Here is a 22,279-nt window from a genome sequence, read left to right as displayed (position 1 = left end):
CATTGGAAATTTAAAGTCCAGTCACCTTGCCTACCGGCTGTAAGCCACTCTCTACTACTGCATTAACTTTCTACCCCAGCCTCAGATGCTTTAAGAAAAAAAACAAAAATGATGATACATTGTGCTCAAGATCTCGCTGACTCCAAAGGAAACAAAGCTATATGCTCACACTCAAGTGTGCAGGGAAACTGTTACCTTGGAAACTGCAAACTGAAGGTAAGCTACAGCAGAACCTAGAGTAGGTTACACAGAAAATGATTTCAGCGAACTATGCATGAATCTTTCTGTGTGTGCTGCCTGGTGCAAGCAATGATTTAACACATTTTCCATAATGCTCATGTTGTGTGTAAGTTCAAATTGTAGGAAGCTAATGAACCCATCCGAAAAAAAGAGTAGACACCGTGAGCAGGGGGTAAAAACAAACAAGCAAATGCACAAACAAAACAACAACAAACTGCTACAAGAGATTGCGGCAGGCAATGACCCTGTGCATGGAAGTGAAACACAAAGAAGAAGCAAGTCTCAAACTCACCATGCAAAGGTGGAAAATCAGGGAGAAACTAAAAGAGCAAGATGAGAACTTTGGACAAAGTAGCAGACAGTAGGGAATGCAAGTGACAAGCCAATGGTACTGCTGCTATAAAATAATTCCCACTGAGCTAAGAAAAGCTTATCTCTGTCTTCATTATCTTATAAACACAGCCTTAGTCTCAGTCCCTAAGCATCATGATACTAACGTCTCCCTTTATTCTGGCTTCCATGTTCTTTCCAGGATTGAGACTATTCTCCAGTTTCCACTCTCTTTTAGCTCATGTATGGAGACTGTTCATGGCCTTTCCTCCATCCTCTGTTCCTAGTAGTTAACTCATGTTTAATTCATTTGACTTGGCATATCATTGCCTACAGAAAAGTCCAAATAAGAGTCTCCTTTGGCCATCACTCATTTCTCCCGCAGAAAAGGTTTACTTGTCCCCCAAGGTGAAATTTTCAAAATATGAGGAGCAGAAACAAAGTGTGAAAGAACAAGTAGACCATGTTAATAAAGAGAGAACATTTGACTCAGACAATTTCACTTTATGTGCCTTTTGTGAGGACATTAACCAACCTTGTTTAGACCAAAATTTGGGCCAAAAATATCAGTGCTCAATTACAATTATAGCTAAGGGGGGACAACAGAGGATAATGAATAACACTTGGGGAAGGAAAAATGGAAGATGCTTGTTTTTATTATATTTAAAAACTCCAGTCATGGACATAAAAATTCTCAATTCACCTATCCCATGAACAATTACTGAATTATGCACTTGTATAGCATCTGTTTCCATGGAATCTAAGTAGTAAATGTTATGTACATAATATATAAACGCACATTTTTGTATACAAAACATCTTTTACAAATACATTTTCTTTCCATTTAGGTAATAGCCCCAAACTTAGCCAGATATGCAATAGTATTTTGACTGAGTGTCTGTCTGATATAGAAAAACAGTGCTATTTTCCTCCTGTTCAAAATATAATACTTTTTCTTCCACTTAATTCACAGTGTTTCATTTTTAATGAATATTCTTCATTCTCCAATGCTTCGCTATATCAATCTATGGCAATGATGCTTATTTCTTCAGGGAAAATATTCTTCATTCAGATATATTTAATTTGCCCAGAACCAGCCCAAGCAAAAAGAAAAAAAAAAAAAAAAAAAAAGAAAGTTGATGATATTTAGAAGTAGTAAACTTCACTTAATTATCTCACATAGTTTGATGTGATAGGCAGTAGTAAAGAACAAATTCTTACTGGTGTCAGCCTGTTTGGACATGTCTGCAATGAATTTCAGAAATGAACATAAACTGAGATCTTAGTGTTAACTTTGTAATGTGTTAGAGAGTACATCATTTCATCATTTGGGTGCAATTTCTCTAGTGAATCTCTTAGAGACTGAAAAAATTGTGGTAGGAGCTGTCTGTAGATTGGATCCAAAGAGAGAAGATATTTTAATAATCTGTAGTGCTCATTGAACTTCATTGTAAATGCTCTACTAACTTACTGTTACATACCAGGCCATTAAAGATAGCATTCATGAGAAAATATAAGCAGAGAAAAAGGTTACTTATCATTTAAAAATTAAGCATAAGAAGAAAATATTTTCCAGGAAAAGAAACTAGTATGGGTAAAGAAACTTTGAAGGTAAACCAAAGCATCTTCCTCATTTATTGTGAAATTCAATCTCTTGAATTTACCTACCATTCATTTGAAAGCACCCAGGAGATTTTTTTGTAAAATATAAAACTGATGTTAGTGTTACTGAATCATTACCCTACTTTCAAAAGTTTTATCAAATAAATTAAGAAGGTATTTCTTCTTGAATCCAAGTTGCTTTAAAAAGAAAGAAAACATAAACTGAGAGCATTGAGTCGAGGCATAAAGGGATTGATAGTAGAGATTTCAAATAATGCTAACTTAACAACAGGTTTCCTTTTTTCTCTGTGTGTATCTGCTTCTGCTAAACAGAGGAAGGGTACACTTAGTTCTACTGCAATAAAGATATATGGACAATTTTATGGTTATGGCAAAATTGCAACTTAGAAGCCCTCATTGGGGTGCCTGGGTGGCTCAGTCAGTTAAGCATCCGGCTTCGACTCAGGTCATGATCTCACAGTTGGTGGGTTCAAGCCCCACGTCGGGCTCTGGGCTGACCGCTAGTTCAGAGCCTGGAGCCTGCTTCGGATTCTGTATCTCCCTCTCTCTATGACTTTCCTCTGCTCATGCTGTCTCTCTCTGCCTCTCAAAAATTAAAAACAAACAAACCAAAAAAACATAAAAAAAAGAAGCCTTCACCAAAAAAAAAAAAAAAAGATAATTAGGTAATGTGGGTGATGTGATAGAGGCATTAGCTAACACTAAGGTGGTAATCATATTGCCATATATAAATGTTTCAAATCAACACATTATACACCTTAAACTTACATAATGTTATACATCAATATATCTCCAATTACCAAAATAAAATAAAATAAAATAAAACAGAAACACAGAACTCAGAGTCTGGCAATGCAATGTTATCACAAGGGTAATAATTATTACAAACCTATCACCATGAGTATTATTAACAAAAAAAGATCACATTATTTTAGGCAAAGTTCTCATGAAGGTAATAACATGAGTCTAAATATAAGCAAGAGAGGGGAGAAATTTAATACTAACATAAAGCCAATAAGATGTGAAACTTTTAAAACGTGACTGCAAGTTACATGGTGGTCTTCTCATATACAGCCGTTTCCTAGGATCTGGAAGGACTAGTAATTACTTCAACCAATCACATATAACGGAAGTTATGCCACATTATTATTAGTTGTTAACATTACTGCCATGACAGAATATGACAGACTGAGGGGCTTAAACAACAGAAATTTATTTTTCCAACATTCTGGGAGACTGGAAGTCCAAGATCAAGGTGCCAGAAAAATTGATTTCTTCTGAAGCCTCTCTTTTCGGCTCACAAAGAGTGCTTTCTCTCTTGTCCTCACATGACCTTTCTGCTGTGAGTAGGCAGCACTGTGTCTTCCTTTTCTTATAAAGACCCTCATCATACTGGACTAGGGCCCCACCTTAATGACCTCATTTAACCATTATTGCTTCTTTCAATGCCCTATTTCCAAATGCAGGCACATAGGATATTAGAACTTCAACAGAGGTATGCAATTTCAGTTCATACTAATGGCTTTTGAAGATATAATAGATTTCCACTTTTATTGCTGGAAATATTTTTTAAAGTTCATTCATTTTTGAGAGAGAGAGAGACAAAAAACACATGCACAAGTTGGGGAGGGGCATAGAGCGAAAAAGAGACACAGTATCTAAAGCAGGCTCCAGTCTCTGAACCATCAAGGCAGAGCCCAACATGGAGCTTGAACCCATGAACTGTGAGATCATGACCTGAGCTGAAGGTGGACACTTAACCTACTGAGCCACCCAGGCTCCACATACTGCTGGAAATTTTTATCATGTAGCCTTGAGTTGTCATTAAGGAAGTTCAGCTATTCAAAACTTGTATAGGGGCAATGCAGAGTGCAGCCATTTCATATTTTAAATGAGAATCTAGCTGCTTATATAGGTATATAGTTAGGGTTTGTGAATGTGAAAATATTACAACATGATGTTATTGACCTTTAGACTTTCTACCTACCATAACTATATAGTTGGAATGCCTGGATCCAATAATTCAGTTAATGTAAGATTGAATTTGAAGATAAATGCATTAAAAAGGAACTTATGAATATTATAATGTCCTACTACTGGGTGTTGGGGCTCTTTTCTACATAATTTCCTCTAGTAACATGGCTCTAAACAAATCCCTGTTCTAATGACGACCAGAACTCTACCTTTAACATGATCTTTCCTCTAAAAGTCTAACTTGTATTTTAAATTTCCAGCCCATATGCTGTTTCTCATCCAATCTTCTTTATCAAATAAATGGTAACCACCATGTCATTTTTTAAAAGACTTACTCCCTCCCAAGTCATTCTTCACTCATTTCTCACACACATTCAAACCAGTGAGAAAGTTGATCTGGGCTCACTCTAAGATACTTGGCTTCTTACTGTCTACAGGATGACAGTAATACCCGAAGACACTAGGTTTTCTTACCTTAAACACTGCAATGTTATCCACATCAGTTTTTCCTACTTCTTCTCTGGCCCTTCTACCAGCACCTTTCCAGTGAGTATTCAAGGAGATTTAAACACACACACGCAAGGTGTGGTCTGCAAACCAGGAAGAAAGGCCTCACCTGAAACCAACTCTGTAGGCACCTTGATCTTGGACTTCTAGCCACCAAAACTGTGAGGAAATACAGTCCTGTAGTTTAAGCCACTCATTCTGTGTTATTTGGTTATGGCAGCCTGAACAGACTGATATAGTCGTAGAATAATCTTAGAATAATCATAATTATTCAATCGTTCTACATTACATTTTTGGCACCTGAAATAGATGAGCAGTAAAATAAAAATAACTGCAAATGTATTTTATTTTTATCCTCAATCATGCAACTTGTGCTGGATCATCTAGCGGACATGACTGAGGGAAATCTGAACATATCTTGTCGGATCCAAAAACTTACTCTCTAATTCACTATATGGGACTATCTCCAATTTTTTAACATATTACCAAATGGACTAATATAGAAATAATATGTTAGTAAATATACTATAAAATATATGTGAAATAGGGACGTAATCAGGGTTATCAGAAAGCATAGCGTCCCATGCTAATGTCACCACATAGCAGTCATGACATGGCCTTGAGGTTCTCTGAACATTGTTTCCTTTGTATGTAAAATAATGATGAGTAATATCTTTCTAGTATATCAAGAAAAGACTTAAATGGTAAGTGAACTAAACATATGACAAACTATCCTTGAGTCTATTACAAACCATGTAAATACAGCATATTTTATTATTTTAAGAATATTAATGCGGTATAATTTTGTTGAGTATTTGTTGAAAAGTACAAGTAAATAAGTGTTACCATGACATTCATTTACCCTCAAAATAGTGTATCTTGAAATGTGCATATGATTTATTTGAATGTTTCATATTTCTTTGCATTTCTTGCTTTTTATTTTACCAATTTTTGTAATTTTTAATTAATTGCATCAATCAGAAAGAAAAGGCATATCAAATAACATCTCATATAGAATACACATATATTTTTAACACTTGTATTAATTAAAGAAATAGGATTTTTTTTAAGTTTATTCATTTTGAGAGAGACAGAGAGAGCACAAGCAGGGGAGGGGCAGAGAGAAGGAGAGACAGAATCCCAAGCAGGTTCAATACCATCCATCAACACTTAACTGTACCATGCAGGCACCCCCAAGCTGTAGGATTTGAAGTAGGTTTACAGAAGTGTTTGAACTGCCTAAAATATTTGTGCATTATTTATTACATATAAGAACCACAGGGGCAAAATGGGGTGGTATATTGTTTGGTTTGCTTAGTATTAGTGGAAATTCTTAGAGATTTTTTGGTTAGGACTTACCATTCTGCTTGAAAACGTATTCATCATAATCTGTTCTGCCTTTGCTATACCCTGACATACGGCAAAGAAAATATTTTACCAAAATAGTCTTATACAAAACAGATATGAAAGAATAAAGACTAGAAACATAATAGCTATTTTCTTCAATCAAATGTACTAGAATTCTTTTGTAAAACTACACATAAATATTCATGAAATTCCTAAGCACAAACTTATATTCCGTTTATATTTATGAGTAACAATTTAGTAGGAATATTATATATGTACAACTTTGCCTAACTAAAAACTGACGATTTCTTTTTTTTATTATAAAGTTGTTTTTTTAATGTTTATTTATTTTTGGGAGAGAGAGACAGAGTGGAAGTAGGAGAGGGGCGGAGAGAGAGGGAGACACAGAATTGGAAGCAGGCTCCAGGCTATGAGCTGTCAGCACAGAGCCCGACACGGGACTTGAACCCACAAACTGTGAAATCATGACCTGAGCTGAAGTTGGACATTTAACCAACTGAGCCTTGATGATTTCTTTAAAAATAAAGTTTATTTACTTATTTTGAAAGAGAGAAAGAAAGAGCATGAACAGGGGAGAGAGCCAGAAAGAGAGCAACGGAGTGAGAGGGGCAGAGAATCCCAAGCAGGCTCCACACTGTCAGCATGGTGCTAACAGTGGGCTTAATTTCAGGAACCATGAGATCATGACTGGAGCCGAAATCAATGCTCTGACACCTAACTGACTGAGCCACCCGGGTGCCCCTAAAAACAGATGATTTTTATGTAATAGCTTTCAAATGAACAATTCTTGACCTCATTTTTTTAAAGTGATTCTCTGTCACTTAGTCGAATCTTTAAACATAACAACATAAGTTAAGTTTGCTTATGCCAAGCATTTAGAGTCAAAAATGCTAATGAAGTAAAGGGGAAACAAGTATTCTTCCATTACCTATCTGCGTTTTTCTTTATCCAGACTAATATTTTATTCAATGATACTCACTAGAAATCATTGCCTTAGCCAAGAATGAGAGGGGGAAAAAAATAAGATTCAAGAACAGTAACATAGAAGTACTTCATCTTCCTTAAAGGCTTACAAAGGTTAATAACAATGTACAAAAGCCAACTAAAACTCATTCAATTCCCTGTAGTAACTGATTCCGAAGATCAATTCATTCACTTCTCTCCAGCAGCCATTAAAAAAGATTATTTTTGACTAATATGGACATTTGAAAATCTTAACATTTTCAAATCTAGCCCACAGATATACAGTGCTTATATATGTGAACAATCTATAAAATATAATGTGAATTTCTATACATCATTAAAGAAGGTTAAAATGTAGCATATTTTCCATCAGTATTTTTAAATTTTCTTCTTTATGGCTTTTTTGTAAGAGGAGCTTCCGGTTCTCAGTGAAGACTTTGTTCCCAAAATATCAATGGTAAAGTTAAGGTGGGGAAAACATTCCTGAGATGTTATATAAAATAAGTGACCTTATTTTTAAATGTATTTTCCCAGATTTGGGGGGATTTATGTATTTATCTAGTTAATTATATTGACATACATTATTGTATAAGTTTGAGGTATACAATGTGATAATTTGGTATACTATGTTAGGTAACACATCCATCACTTCATGAAGTTACCCTCTTTTTAGGGTGAGAATACTTAATATCTACTCTCTTAGCAAATATCAAATTAGTACTCAGTATTATCAACTATAATCACCTTGCCGTACATTAGATTCTACAATTTTATTCGTCTTATAAATGGAAGTTTGAATCTTTTGAGCAGTATCTACCCATTTTCCCCACCACCCGTGCCCTGACAACAAATCTATTTTCTGTTCAATGAGTTTGACTTCCTTAGATTCCACATTTGACGTTATGCAGTATTTGTCTTTGTCTGTTCGGCTTATTTCCCTTAGGATAATGCCCTTCCTTGTTGTCATAAATAGTAGGATTTCCCTCTTTATTATGACAATATATTACATTTTCTTTATCATTTTCATCTGTGGATGAAGATTTAGGTTGCTTCCATGTGCTGGCTATTTTGAATAACATTGCAATGAACATAAGAGTGCAGATAGTTCTTGAGACAGTAATATCTTTTCTTTACATGTATGACCACTGGACGTAGACTGTTTCTATTTCCAATATTTGGAGGAAGCTCCATATTGTTTTGCGTAATGGTTGTGCCAATTTACATTCTCACAAAAAGTCCATTACTGTTCCTTTTACTAAACATCCTCACCAACACTTTTTATGTCTTGACTTTTAAAATAAAGGCCATTCTAACATGGGTGAAGAGACATTTACTGGTTTTGATTCGCATTTCCCTTATGATTGGTGATGTGGAGCACCTTTTCATATACTTGTTGGCATTTCTATGTTTTCGTTGAAAAAATGTCTCTTTCAGTCCTTTGCCCACTTTTTAATCAGATTGCTTGTTTGTTTTGCTATTAAAGTTATATCAATTCTTTATATATTTTGGATATTATCCCCTTTTTGGAAATTTTAAAAACTTTTCTATTTTACAATATTTTTCAAAAAGGTTGTTTTCTATGTTTGATGTTAAATTTTTTTGTCATAGGATAATTAGTGAAGCTTTATATGAAATAAAACATTTTTATTCTTATACTTCATCTTTTTTACATTGCATTTTAAAGACTCTCTTCTATAAAAGTCTTCTATTTAAAAAAAAATAAGAGCACATCTGTTCTATAGTGTAGTACGGAAACTGATATGCATTGCAATATGCAGGAAGCTAACTAACGTGTGAGGGTGTCAATTATAACATCTTGTATACTGGTTTTGCCATTCATTCTTCAGGAACCCTCTTTAAATATAGGCTGTGTGACCATTTACAACTCTATTGAGTGACAGTGGCAATGTCAGTCCCTATGCTAAATATTACTAAAGTTTAGTGCTTCTCATTTTTCTTTTAAACAGAAAATATATATGAAAATTCTAATATTTTATCCTTCCAAACAGTGACTTCTCTTGCACCCAGTTATTCTCATTGGAGACTATTCCATTAGTATGTTGTGTAATTATCTACAAGACTGCTCTAGAAACCACATTAGTAACTTTTATTTTCATAAATGTATGTAATATACATACATATGTATATTGAATCTATAATATACAGGTATTGTGTTTTTTACAGTGTATGTTTCAAAATCTTACCTTTTAGCTATGTTATATGATTATATTTACTTTCAATTCACTTAAAAATACCACCTGACTAAATAATGTGAGCACTTTCGCCTAATACTCCCAGCACTTTTGAACTTTAAGGTAGGGCTCTGGTATCTAAGTGTTCAACATAAGACATCTCCAGAAAAAAAGCTCACAGATCCTTTCTCTCTTTTCTATTCACTTATTTAATTAAAGAAGGTGAGGAGGTTTGACAGTGAAAAGAGTTCTTTGATTTCCTCTAAGAAATCTTCCTCTTCAGTCACTCTGGCACCTCCCTCCTGAGAGGAATACCTTTCACATTTTGATGTCATTTGAAATTTCCTTTTAAAAAGACACATTAAGTGTATAAAACTAGAGCCCTTTCTCTGTGCCTCTTTGCAAATAATAAATATCTGAAAAGTTGCTTCCCCCAAATTAAACCAGGCATGTCTGAGGGGGGGGATTTTATTGAGTCTTACATTTTCTTTACTCTTTAATGTGAAATAACATTTCTGGAATTTTATATATTTCTCTTCTAACCACTATACACTATGTGACTCTTTTTTTCTTGAAAATAAAAACTGGCCATAAAAGTGCATAATATCTCTGGAAGAGTTTTATAGTGATTAAAACATCTCTCAGGTATTATTTCATTTAATTCTCCTAATATCCTGAAGGTAAATAGGATTATATTCATCCAAACTTAATATATTTGAAATAAAATATGTCACTGAAATTCAAACAATAATTATTGCCTCAAGTTACGTATATATCATTCTATCTTTGGCTGGTCTCGTTCTGAGAATACTATAGAAAAATTCAGGCAGAGAACATGAACAATGACAAAGTCATGATTGGGAACCTTGTCCTTTAATGCTTCTAGACTCTAACTCTGAGGAAACATTACTGAGCGTTCATTTTACTTTATCTTCCCTAACATTTTTGTGACAACCACATCCTAATATTTAATAAGAAAAACTGTTATGTAACATGATTCCACCAAAAGTCTTTTTATTATCTTGAAATGTAGTTAACTTCTTGTCTTTGCATATTATCTCCTCCTTGAGAGGAAAAAAATAGTAACACCAAGGAATTATTTCTATAAAAGTTACAAATGAACTCTGTTGCTATCTGAATGATCATGACAAAACATACATCACCTTTTTTCCTCTTTTTCATCTACATCGTAGGTAGGAAATAGAAAAGTTACTGAACCTTTGTCTATTTTAACTTTCCTGTCACCTGACTAGACTGGAAAAAGACAAAATTTCAAGTAAACTCCTTCCAAAAAGTCTTCAGTGAGACAGACATTTTATTTTAAGAAATAAGGATATAAACTATTTAAACATCAGGTTGTGGCCACATTATTTACTTTAACAAGTGAAGGGTATTTTTAAAATTAAAGAATAATATTCAAATATGAGGTTGTAGTTCAATTGTTTTAACTATTTTTGCCACATGAATTATAAAGCTAAACATTGCTATCAAACTTTCAGAATTTGATTTCTTTTTGAAATTTTGAAATTCAGTTGCAAAGAGTTAAAAGTTATTGAATACCAAAGGAAGGTCAAAATACCTACCTTGGATTTATTATTTCAAAGTCATAATAATGAAAAATGCTGATACATAATTTTAAGAGAGGCCAAATAACATTCAGTGTTATTAGAGACCATAAACAACACTGATGGTCTCAACTTTCTCTGCTCCAGATGATTTCCAGAAATATTGGCCATTAAGTCCAAACCAAGACCAAGAAATAAGGAAATGTGTGAAGTAAGCATCATTTGCTGTATGTCTTTCATTTTCCTTGATAACCTTCTTTTCCCCAGTTTCTCCTGCATTTATGTAAAGGTGAGATTTTTAGAAACATGCTCTATTCTTATAATATCTAGACTAACCACATTTTATGACTAAACCTTAGTGATACTCATGACTATTTTGGAAATACAAAAATTTTAACTGTCTGAGAAGCAACAAAATGCAATAACGTTTTTAGGTTTATCACTTACTACAACATTGTCTTTTAAATTTCTAATTTCAAATATATATTTTTTGGGGGCACCTGGGTAGCTCAGTCAGTTAAGTGACCAACTTTGGCTCAGGTCATGATCTCACAGTTTCTGAGTTCAAGCTCCACACCGTGCTCTGTGCTGACAGCTCAGAGCCTGGAACCTGCGTCAGATTCTGTTTCCCTCTCTCTCTGACATTCCCAGGCTCACACTGTGTGTGTGTGTCTCTCTCTCTCAAAAATAAACATTAAAAAAAATTCGAATATATATTTAATAACAAAAGGTTTTGACAGCCTTGAGGGCTAAATTACACCCTTCAAATTATTCAGGAAATTAAAATCTTCACTAGGAAATAACTGTAGAATTCTGATGTGAGGACAGTGTTTCCTAAATTGTTGTAAGAGAATTGTAGACATCAGAATCCCCTTGGGTACTAATTAAAATTACTAATTTCTGGTAATGACTTATTAAAATGGCTTAGTCCTGTCTCAGACCTAATAAATTGGCATCTTAGAGAGGATGAGGTCTGAGACTATTAAATCAGCACATATGCCCAGATGACTTGCCGGATGCTGGGAGTCTAAAGAACATTTAGGTTTGTTATATTGCCTAAATCTGTTTTCCATATTTTTAAGCAAGCCATACATAAGTATTAACAAGACATGATATTTCTGTTTCCAATAGAGTGGGAAAACGTTGCACTGTGTAAAACACAATAGAGTATGTTTTCACTCATAAGTGTAACAGGAGAAACTTAACAGAGGACCATGGGGAAGAGGGAGGGGTAACAATAGTTGGGGAGAGGGAAGGAGGTAAACCATGAGAGACTCTGGAATACTGAGAACAAACTGAAGGCCAATGAGGGAGGGGGAGAGGAGAAGGGAGGTGATGGGCATGGAGGAGGGCACTTGTTGGGATGAGCACTGGGTTTACAGGGAAACCAACTTGACAATAAAGTATATTAAAAAAACACAATAGAGTAATGGTTAGCATTCTTTTCTTTCTAGAAAGAGTAGGCTCCTGCAACTAAATATTTTCCTTTGTGTATATTGATTGGTTAGTCAAAATTGTGGGTGATAATAATAATTCTTAGCACTCATTGTAGGAATCATCTTATTCAATTAATAACTTATTTTTACTCATGATACTGTATTAAAAATATATATGTTAGAAAAAATGTATCAGTTAAAATGTTAATAGTTTCTTCAACATTATTGTCATTTTCATAACCAGGACTTTTATATTAAAAATTATTGAATTTGGGGCATGTGGGTGGCTCAGTCAGTTGAGCGTCAGATTTGTTTGAACCCTGCTGTCAGAGCAGAGCCCAGTTGGGATTCTCTCTCTTCTTCCCTTTCTGTTCCTCTCTTTCTCACATTCTCTCTCTCAAAAATAAAACATTTTTTAAATGATTGGATTTGATTATCATAGAATTTCAGAAGAAATCAACCCTCAACTTTCTACTAGGTTATTCTTAGTTGTTACATTCATCATAAAAAATATAATGAAAACTTAAATAGCAGGCAGATTCCTACTCCTTGGTGTACATGCCCAGTCTAGTCCCTCCTGGGAGTGAGGTGGATTTGTGAACATAATGTAAGTGTCTGGCAATAAGTGTCACCCATTGACTGCTTGCAACATGGATGTGCATCTTCTTCCAGACCATGAAAAGAGACCCTGAGAATACAGATAATCCATGCTTGTGCTTCTGAATCACAGAGTCTTTGAGGTCATACATTTATAGTGTTTAAAGCTGCTAAATCTGTGACAACTTGTTGTGTAGCAGTAGAAAATTAATACACCTTATTCTAAAATTATATTTAATAAGATTATTTTCTTCAAACTAAACCAAAGCCATTGTTTTGTCTTAAATATTTTCCTAAAGGTAACATTTTTATTATCATGAATAATCTATTTTCCCAATCAATTCAAGTGGACAGAAATTAAAATTCATAATGTAGAAGAATTTGAAAGAAGACGAGCATCTTAAAATAAGTATTGTACACATAAGCAACTTAAAAAACTCAAAATAGTTTCACCCCAGAAATCTTCATATCTCTAGTTAAAATTTAAGTTCATGGAGCACCTCGGTAGTTTGGTCAGTTAAGCTTACAACTTTGGCTCAGGCCATGATCTTGTGGTTCGCCTGTTCAAGCCCCACACCAGGCTCTGTGCTGACAGCTAGCTCAGACACTAGAACCTACTTCGGATTCTGTGTCTCCTTCTCTCTCTGTCCCTTCCCTGCTTGTGCTCTGTCTCTCAAAACGATGAATAAACATTAAAAAAAACATTAAAAAAATTTTGTTCATGAGGCACCTGGGTGGCTCAGTCAGTTAAGCGTCCAACGGCTCAGGTCATGATCTCACGGTTTCTGGGTTCGAGCCCCACTTCAGGCTCTGTGCTGACAACTAGTGCAGAGCCTGTATCCTGCTTCAGATTCTGTGTCTCCCTCTCACTCTGACCCTTCCCTGCTCACACTGTCCCTCTCTCTGTCTCAAAAATAAATAAAAAACAGTAAATTTTTTAAAAATTTTTGTTCATACACCATCCCTTCCATAAATAACAAAATCATTTAAGAAGTATTAATACAGGTTTATTGGTTTGATGATATAAAGTTTGGAAATTTATTAATATTCAGGACTGAAATATTTAATTAGGAATCTATGATGTGACTGTTATGTTACCAAGTTCATATTTGTGAGAAAGTAGTTAAATAGATTAGCATGTCCCCTTGTTTGATGAGCATTTAGAATTTATACATGGTGTGGGTCTCATAAAAAGCTATGATATAAAGAAAAAAACCTGATGAAATCCAAGACTACATCAATATCTATTTGGTTAAGGTATAGAAAAAATACACTATAGTTGGATAGATATATTATATATGACATATATGTGTATATAGATAGATTATATATGTGTATATATTATATATAATATATAAAACACCTTAAATTTGTTCTTTTTCCAGATGTAATTGCCTTAAATTATTATTATAATCTATATCTCAGCATCATATCTTTAAATATGTTTCTGTTGGAGATTCTTTTTAATTTTTTGATTTTTTTTTTGAGAGAGAGAGAGCACAAGCAAAGGAGGGGTGGAGAGAGAGGGAGTCACAGAATATGAAGCAGACTCCAGGCTCTGAGCTGCCAGCACAGAGCCCGACACAGAGCTTGAACCCACAAATAATGAGATCATGATCTGAGCCGAAATTGGACCCTTAACCAACTGAGCCACCCAGGTGCCCCCAAGTATGTTTCTGTTGTATTAAACTTCTAGTAATACACTCAAATTTAAATGGCCTTATTGTGTTTTGGTCCTAATATAGTTAACAAATTAATGTTGGTGATAAGAGCTATGACCATACCGTGAATACTCTGCAAAGAAAAGGAGAAGGAGAGACATTCTCATAAGCAGGTAGTGTTCAGAAATAGAATGTTTAGTAAAATATATTGATTAAATGTTGCTTAGCCATCTATTAAAAGAAAGGGTTGTAACAGCAGAATTAAAGAAAGAAAACTAAGCTGAGAATTGGGGGAGGGATTTACTTGCTGTTACAATAACAGGAAAGAACAGAGTGGTGGCACATAGTCTTTCTTCCTTTCTTCCTTCCTTCCTTCCTTCCTTCCTTCCTTCCTTCCTTCCTTCCTTCCTTCCTTCCTTCTTCCTTCCTTCTTTTCCTCATGAAGAAAAGATTAAAGATATAAAATGAATCATTAACTAGAAATACTGATTCATTGAGAAATGAATATTACCTGACAGAGAAATTTTTCCTACCACCAGTGACTCTTAATTACAGAGACAAAAGTTACACCTAGTTGCAAAACAAACAAAACAGGAGAAAAACATAAGACGTTAATGTTAGGGTCATCCCAATCCCAGAATTTTACAATGGAATGGAAGTTCCTTAAAGCATCAGCTAAACAGAGGTGGGAAATGTGCTACTAGCAATATTTTCTTACCTTAAGGATGGAGAAGAACAATCATTGGCACACAACCTTCTAACAGCGAGGGAGTATCAGTGGTATTTAGTGAAGTAAGAATTTGTAGCAGTTTATATTCATAGGAAGGTATCTAAAGGATTATTTTTGTTTCATTCTCAACTATAATTGGATATCTATCTTTAATCACATCTTATAGGAAAAGGTAAATTAATACTCAACTGGAAAGAAACATTTCTATTCTGGTCCGTAAACTATTTATTCAATATCACTTGTAAAGATGCAGCAAACCATGCTTGCAGAAAAGGTTGAAAGCATTCCATTCATTAGAAGCTACTTAAAGCAAAGGCACTATCTTAGTTTTTTTGAGCTGATATAACAAATTACCATAGACTATAGCATAAACAAAATAAATGCATTCCTCACAAATCTGGCAGCTGAAAATCATGGTGCCACTGGGATGGGTTTTATTCTGAGGCCCCTTCTCTCTGCTTGTAGGCAGTGGCTACATCACTGTGTGTTCATATGATCTTTTCTCTATGTGATCTCAGGAAAAGAGAAAGGGGTCAGGGGAGGGAGAGAGGGAGAGCTCTCTGATGTCACTTCTCATAGGGGCACTAATCCCATCATGTGGGTCCCACAGTCATGATCTCATCTAATTACCTCCCAAAGGCCCCATCTCCAAGTACCACCACACTGGGGGTTACGGCTTTGGGGGATCATAGAAATACATATATATTGTCTCTGTTCCCCAATTCCTGGCACAGAGCTTCTAAAACCCATGTAATCTCCCAAATGATATGAACACTAAAAACATCTTTTGTTCTAATACTTGATCTTTGGTTCCAGTTCTTGATACATGTTCCTAAAAACTTTGGAATTTCCCAGGTAATAGGCTGTTCTGTTCTAATAAGTGTCTTTTGTCCATTTGAAGTGGTGGCGGTGGTGGTGGTGAGGGAGACAGTCTTGTAGGACTGAGCATTTACCTGTGGGATCTGATGCTATCTTCAGAAAGTGTCAGAAATGAGATAAACTATAGGACACCTAGGTGGTGTCACAGAATAGCTTGATGTGGGAAAAAACCCATCCATATTTGGTGACTAGAAATGTCAGAGGATTCTGTGTGAGTAGAAAAGGAGAAACACTTAGAAGAACACAGGATTCAACATAAAAATTTGGGAGAAACACAATCATTCAATCCGTAGGCACTGTCTATAGTAGAAACTATTGAACTTCTAGAAATATGTTTTTCAAGATTAAGATTGTCATAAAAAGATATGTTTTAGTCATTTAAATAAAATTTAGTATCATTATTTTAATCCTTTTACTTCTGTCTATTCCATGAATGCTCAGGTCTAGAAAAGAAAGAAGGTAGTAGGAGTGGCATCCTAAATGCATCATGAGTTAACTGGATGCAAATTAAACCTGGAAAAACCAAATATAATTTCAAGGGGATGAATTTAGAGATCCTACTGATATGCAATGGGAAAAATAGAATTAATGTATCTCTCCTGTGGTGAAAGAAAATATCAGTCTGGACTTAGGTAGGACTTAAGCCTTATCCTCAATCCTTGGACACAGAAACACTTAGTTCCTTTAAGATCAAAACTATATCAAATCATGAACTATTTACAAAATATTGGCTAGCTTTAGATGGCAAACCTGTTCCACTTATAGGTAAGTGTATTTTTTGTTTTTAATAGGAGAGAAGATTATGTCTCTCACACAGAATACAAATCCGTGTGAGGCTGTTTATGCATCTCCACACATTGTAGCCGCTATTTGAAATTTAATACTTCCCAAGAGGATTCAGGATAGATGCTCAAGCCTGTGTCGTCGGTATGGCGGTGAGCATCTCTCTCCTCTAAGATGACTGCTCTTTTCCAGCCATTGCAGTAACATTTTGACAATAGGAAAGAGGAAGAGATAGAAGAAAGAGTGGCCTATCTCTTTTTTTTTTACTAAAATAAAGTGTTTTATTTTTTAAAACTAAAAGAAGTGATACACAGGAAAGTGTATAGATTTAAGTGTACATTAAGCAGCAACTGATTACAAAATAAACATACATGTATAATTATATTTTAAAAGCTCTGAATTCATTCTAACAGCATAGATTAGTTTTGTCTGTCTGTATTTTATGTAAATGGAATGATGCAGTACTTATTTTTTAGTATCTGGCTTATTTTAGTCAAAATAATGTCTGTAAGGGTCATCAAAATTTACATATAGAAGCAGATGTATTATCATACAATATTACTATTTTTAAACATTTATTCATTTACTCATTTTTGAGAATGAGAGACAGTGGGTGGGGGAGGGGTAGAAATAGAGAGAGAAAAACACAGAATCAAAAGCAGGCTCCAGACTCTAAGCTGTCAGCACAGAGCCTAATGAGGTGCTCTAACTCATGGACCTTGAACCCACGGACCACAAGATCATGACCTGAGCCAAAGTCTGACACTTAATCGACTGAGCCACCTGGCGCCCCTATCATGCAATATTATTAAATTGAACGAATATATTTGTCATTCTGGTGTTATAGAGTCACTCTATCGCAAATGAGTTGGATATCTAAATGTCTTAAAATTTGAGTAATTACAAATAATGCCATTGTGAATATTTTTGTACACACCTTCTGACCAGAGAGTCATATTTGGGGAATAAGAATAAATATGCCTGCACATGTGAATATATAAATACATGAATACACACACGTACATCTGTGATATGTGTATATCTGCTCCAGAGCTATCAGAAAACCCTAATGAGATAGTTACAGAGAAAGTGAAATCTGATCAGAAAGTGTTGAATTTCTTTCCACCCACAGGTTTGGGTAACTAAGCTGAATAAAATGAGAGAACCCACCACTGTCACTTCATCTATTGATGAAATACTTTGCAGTATTGAGGAAATGCATAGCTTCTCAGACAGCACTTGTAAAGGGCAAATGTTTACAAATGTGTTTTTATGGCTAACACCCACTGCACAAAGCAAAGGTGTGATTATCCACCTGGATTCTATGAAGCATCTGATCCAAATTATACTTTAGCCTCAGCTGCAGCAGTGATCTCTGAGTCACAGTTCTCTTTCTATTACACTTCCATTCTCTAGGAGTCATTGTTCCCAAATTGCCCATACAGGTTGGGAGGAACTGATGTGGTTGGAGAAAATATGGCTATCACGATTTCACCGTTTAGTTCAAAATGGTACAAATGTAAAACCTGTGAGAATTAAAAAAACACAATCAATCCAAAAAAGGTAGTAGGTATTTCATCAAATATTAAAAGGTCAAATAGTGTGACATCCTTACATTAGGGAAATTTATTTAAGAAAATTCAATCTACTGAGAACTCTTAACTTTGAAATGTGATAAAGGTCATAGAATAAATTATTTGAAAGCATTGCAGAAGTAGCACTTGTTTAAATCCCACTAACATTTTGGAGATTTTTACATTTGCTGCACTCTCTTTTTTACCAAAGAGTCGCTCCTCGATATGCAATATCTCTCTCCCACTGCAATAAAATCACATTTCAAAGATAATCAATAACATATTTACTTAGTACAACATCCGCTTTAATTTCCCAACCACCCAGTCTCTCTGCAGTATTTGAGACTCCCTGCTCTCACTTTCTTTTTGAAGATCTTACATCCTTGTCTTTTTTGATTATCTTTTTAATCTCTGAAACGCATCTCAGTCTATTTGCTGCAACCTCTCAAACTCCCAGTGTGTATTCTAGGATCTTGTCACACAAAACTTGTCTTACTGTTTCCCCTTGGTAAATCTGAAAATTTTAAAAGTTGTTGATTTCCATGACATATATTCTTCCTCCTTCTCATCCCTATATACTTTTGATGACTTTGATTACTGGTAAAATCCCTAGTCATTTTCAAGATCCAGATGATAACTTTTCTTCTCTGTCATGACTTATACTCAATGTAGTAGAATTCTATCTCAGAGCCTTATTCCCAAGGCACAGGAGAGGCCACTATGGTAAGTAGTATGCAGAAGATCAAATAAGGGCTTTAGATTCAAAAGTCCTATATTTAAAGTTTAGCTTTCTTATGCATTCGAAATTAAACTGATAAATCCTTCTCTGGAAGCCTTTACTGCTTCATAGGAAACAGAGCTAATAACAACTTTCTTGTAAGAGTCACATGAGATAATGTAGGAAAATCACCAAGGATGATGTCTGACACTTAGCAGAAGTTCTGTAATTGGTTGTAACTACTGCCACTATTATTATTTCTCTGTTCTTCCACTTCTTAATAGCACTCAACAGTTGAATAAATAAAAATCTTAAACTTTCCTTTCTTTGTGAAGTTATATCATGAGTCAAGATAATTATGTACTCTATGAAATCCACTTGAAATTTGTTTCTCTCCTATTGAGGAAGTCATCAAGAGAATGTCAGCATCGATCAAGTAGTGACCTGAATTTGGACAATCAGACCTTGCTGAGTCCTTTCTCCTTGGAACGTATATTCTGCCCACACTTCCTACAGTGGGAATCATTTTCAAGCATGTAGCCTTCACAGAGCAATGTGTTGTTAGACCATCAGGAAGGTCTGAACCCAGGTAAGACCTCCAGATAAGCATTTAAGATTCTGGCAGGGGGCCTGAGGGGTCTACTTGTCTTAAGGCAACAGAAGACAAGGGTCATCTGTAAGTTCCCTTGCTTAGTAAACCTGCCCCCTAACAATATGGAGTGGCCTCCCTCTTTCTTCAGTCTCTTCTTGCCTTCTGTTTCAGATTTCATCGGGAAATTCCTGTGCTTGTGAACCAACACTCCCACAGTGTATTTGTATACTTAATATCTTTCAAGTCAAAAAGCTTCTCCATAGATCATATTATACTATCTTCTCCCACCATAGCAACATGATAGCAACCAAAAAAAAAAAAAAAAAACAAAACCAAAACCACTATGGTAAGTAGCAGAAGAATATTGGTGTTTGCTTCCAGATATGTCATTCATCTACTTTTCTTTTCTTTTTCTTCTCCCCTTCCCTTCCTTCAGCATTGGAAGCATTTGACAGTTTATAAGAAAGCCAACTGAGTTGTTAAAATTCAGGCATATTTACCAGTTCCTATTCTAGACCTTTGGTAAGACCATTAAATTTAGTTTTATGTTTTTCTTCCAGAGTGACCCACTAGCCAGGCAAAAAGAAATTACATACTACAGACCTATTATTTAGCTTCTGGGAACAGATGGGCACAAATCTTTGATCACAGGTATTGGTTAAAACTACCTAAGGAGAATGGTAGAATATTGGAGACTATCTACTTCTTTTAAGTGTCTAACTGAAACAACAAAAGCATCAGAGGAGAAGTAAGGTAAGAACAAAAGAATAAGAAGAGATAATTAAATAGACTTAGGAAGAAATCATGGCTCTATCTCTAACAGAAGGAAGGGAGAAGTCAGCATATTCAGGAGTCTTTTGCCTTTTGGAAAACCACACCTTATTTGAATGGAATAACAGTCTTCTGCAAGAATTATAGTCTTTTTCAACATTATCAGTCTGTGACGCTGCTGTGACCAATCTGTCAATTTCTCTCATTTCTTTTCATATAAATAAATGCTATACCCATGGACATCTACATAGGTTAAAGACCCAAATCAAAGCCACGAGGAAATTTGAGGATTCCTTAGCAATTGAAATAATTTCTTAAATGATTAACATTAAGAAATGCCAAAATCCAATGCCCTATTTACTCCTTGAAGACTGTCTAACAATATTTTACATATCAGCTTCCGGTACACTAACTCCCAAATTGGGAGAAGCACACATTTATGAAGAAGTAAATCTTAATAACTTGATGAATAATTAAGGCTTAGTAGCTACCAGCATCTTTATCTACTGGTGATAGTAAGTGATTTTGCAAGGTTAATAAATTTTAATTCAGGCGCCTTTATGTTACTCTGTCTGCTCTTGTCTATCTGCTGCACAGAAAATTCAATCTACTAAACTCAGTATGGGGCAAAGCCACACTGACCTGCTGGTGATTACTGGTTCACAATGTAGCTCAATAGTTAGTTCAGGAGAGGGCTGTCCTGGCTGCTCTGACATGGGAGCCTAGTGACATATCATAAAGGTTCCAGAAGAATGCTGATCAGAATTTGAATAACAATAGTCACTCTAGTAATAGAACAGTGAGGCTATGTTTACTCAAGTGGGAGCAGCATGGTTATAGAACAAAGCACAACCCTCAGGTCCGGCAAATTAATTAGCTTATGCTTTCGCACAGCATAAATTTTTGATTGGCAAAAATTGCAAATCATTGGAGAATCCAATTATACCATAATAAAGGAGCCCACGCTGCTCAGTTTGCTCATACATTACAGCATGCAGTATCTCCGAAGGCTCTTCCTTTGTGTATCTCCAAATAAGCTAAGATTGATCCTGTCCAGAATGGAAAAAAGAGACACTATTGAGACTCATTTCAATGAGTTTTATGTATGGCATGTGTAGATGTAGTAAAATACTAACAGTTGGTCATCTGCGTGATGGCATACAAGGGTGGTTTTATTTTTCTTGCCACTTTTTTGTACATTTGAAATTATTTCAAAAAAAATACTGAAACCACTTAGATCCTAAATAATAAAAATAATTTCAAGTACTATGTAATAATTATAATAATGATAATAATAGTAATAATAACAAATAGTGTAACAACCAAACCTGCCATAATAGTTTTATTTTCAGTCAAATCAATTAAAAAATCAAAGAATAAATAGGAACATGATGTATATTTATTTATTTATTTATTATTAATTGTTAATGTTTATTTTTGAGAGAGACACAGAGTGTAAATGAGGGAATGGCAGAGAGAGAGGGAGCCACAGAATCTGAAGCAGGCTCCAGGCACTGAGATGTCAGTCCAGACCCACAGTGAGATCATGACCTAGCCAAAGTTGGACACTTAACCAAATTAGCCACCCAGGTGCCCCTATACTTACACTTCTTGTTGACAAAGAAACTCTCAGTGAATCCAATACTTAATGAATGCATATTAGAAAAAGAAATAATACATTTAGAATATTTGAAAAACAGGTCTTGATTTAATTTATTAAAAAAAGTAAAGAAAACAGGTGCCTACACAGTTCAGTTAGTTAAGCGTCCAACTCTT

The 22,279-nt window shown here is 35.0% G+C and overlaps 1 long non-coding RNA gene across 2 annotated transcripts; it reads right to left on the bottom strand.

Annotated features, from left to right (window-relative positions):
* Positions 1–14,633: 14,633 nt before the first annotated feature.
* On the bottom strand, positions 14,634–21,221 carry LOC115291028. 2 transcript variants are annotated; one of them, XR_003908366.1, is made up of 3 exons: positions 21,146–21,221; positions 18,164–18,374; positions 14,634–14,886 (listed from the first exon to the last, which is right to left on the bottom strand). It is a non-coding gene; the product is annotated as an uncharacterized LOC115291028 (long non-coding RNA). The 2 variants fall into 2 exon arrangements; XR_003908367.1 differs by having other exon boundaries at positions 14,865–14,892.
* Positions 21,222–22,279: the final 1,058 nt, after the last annotated feature.

Source organism: Suricata suricatta, chromosome 5 (assembly GCF_006229205.1).
Source record: "Suricata suricatta isolate VVHF042 chromosome 5, meerkat_22Aug2017_6uvM2_HiC, whole genome shotgun sequence".
NCBI lineage: Eukaryota > Metazoa > Chordata > Mammalia > Carnivora > Herpestidae > Suricata > Suricata suricatta.
Note: the sequence above shows the minus strand (reverse complement) of the source record. Positions and strands in the feature narration are given on the sequence as shown.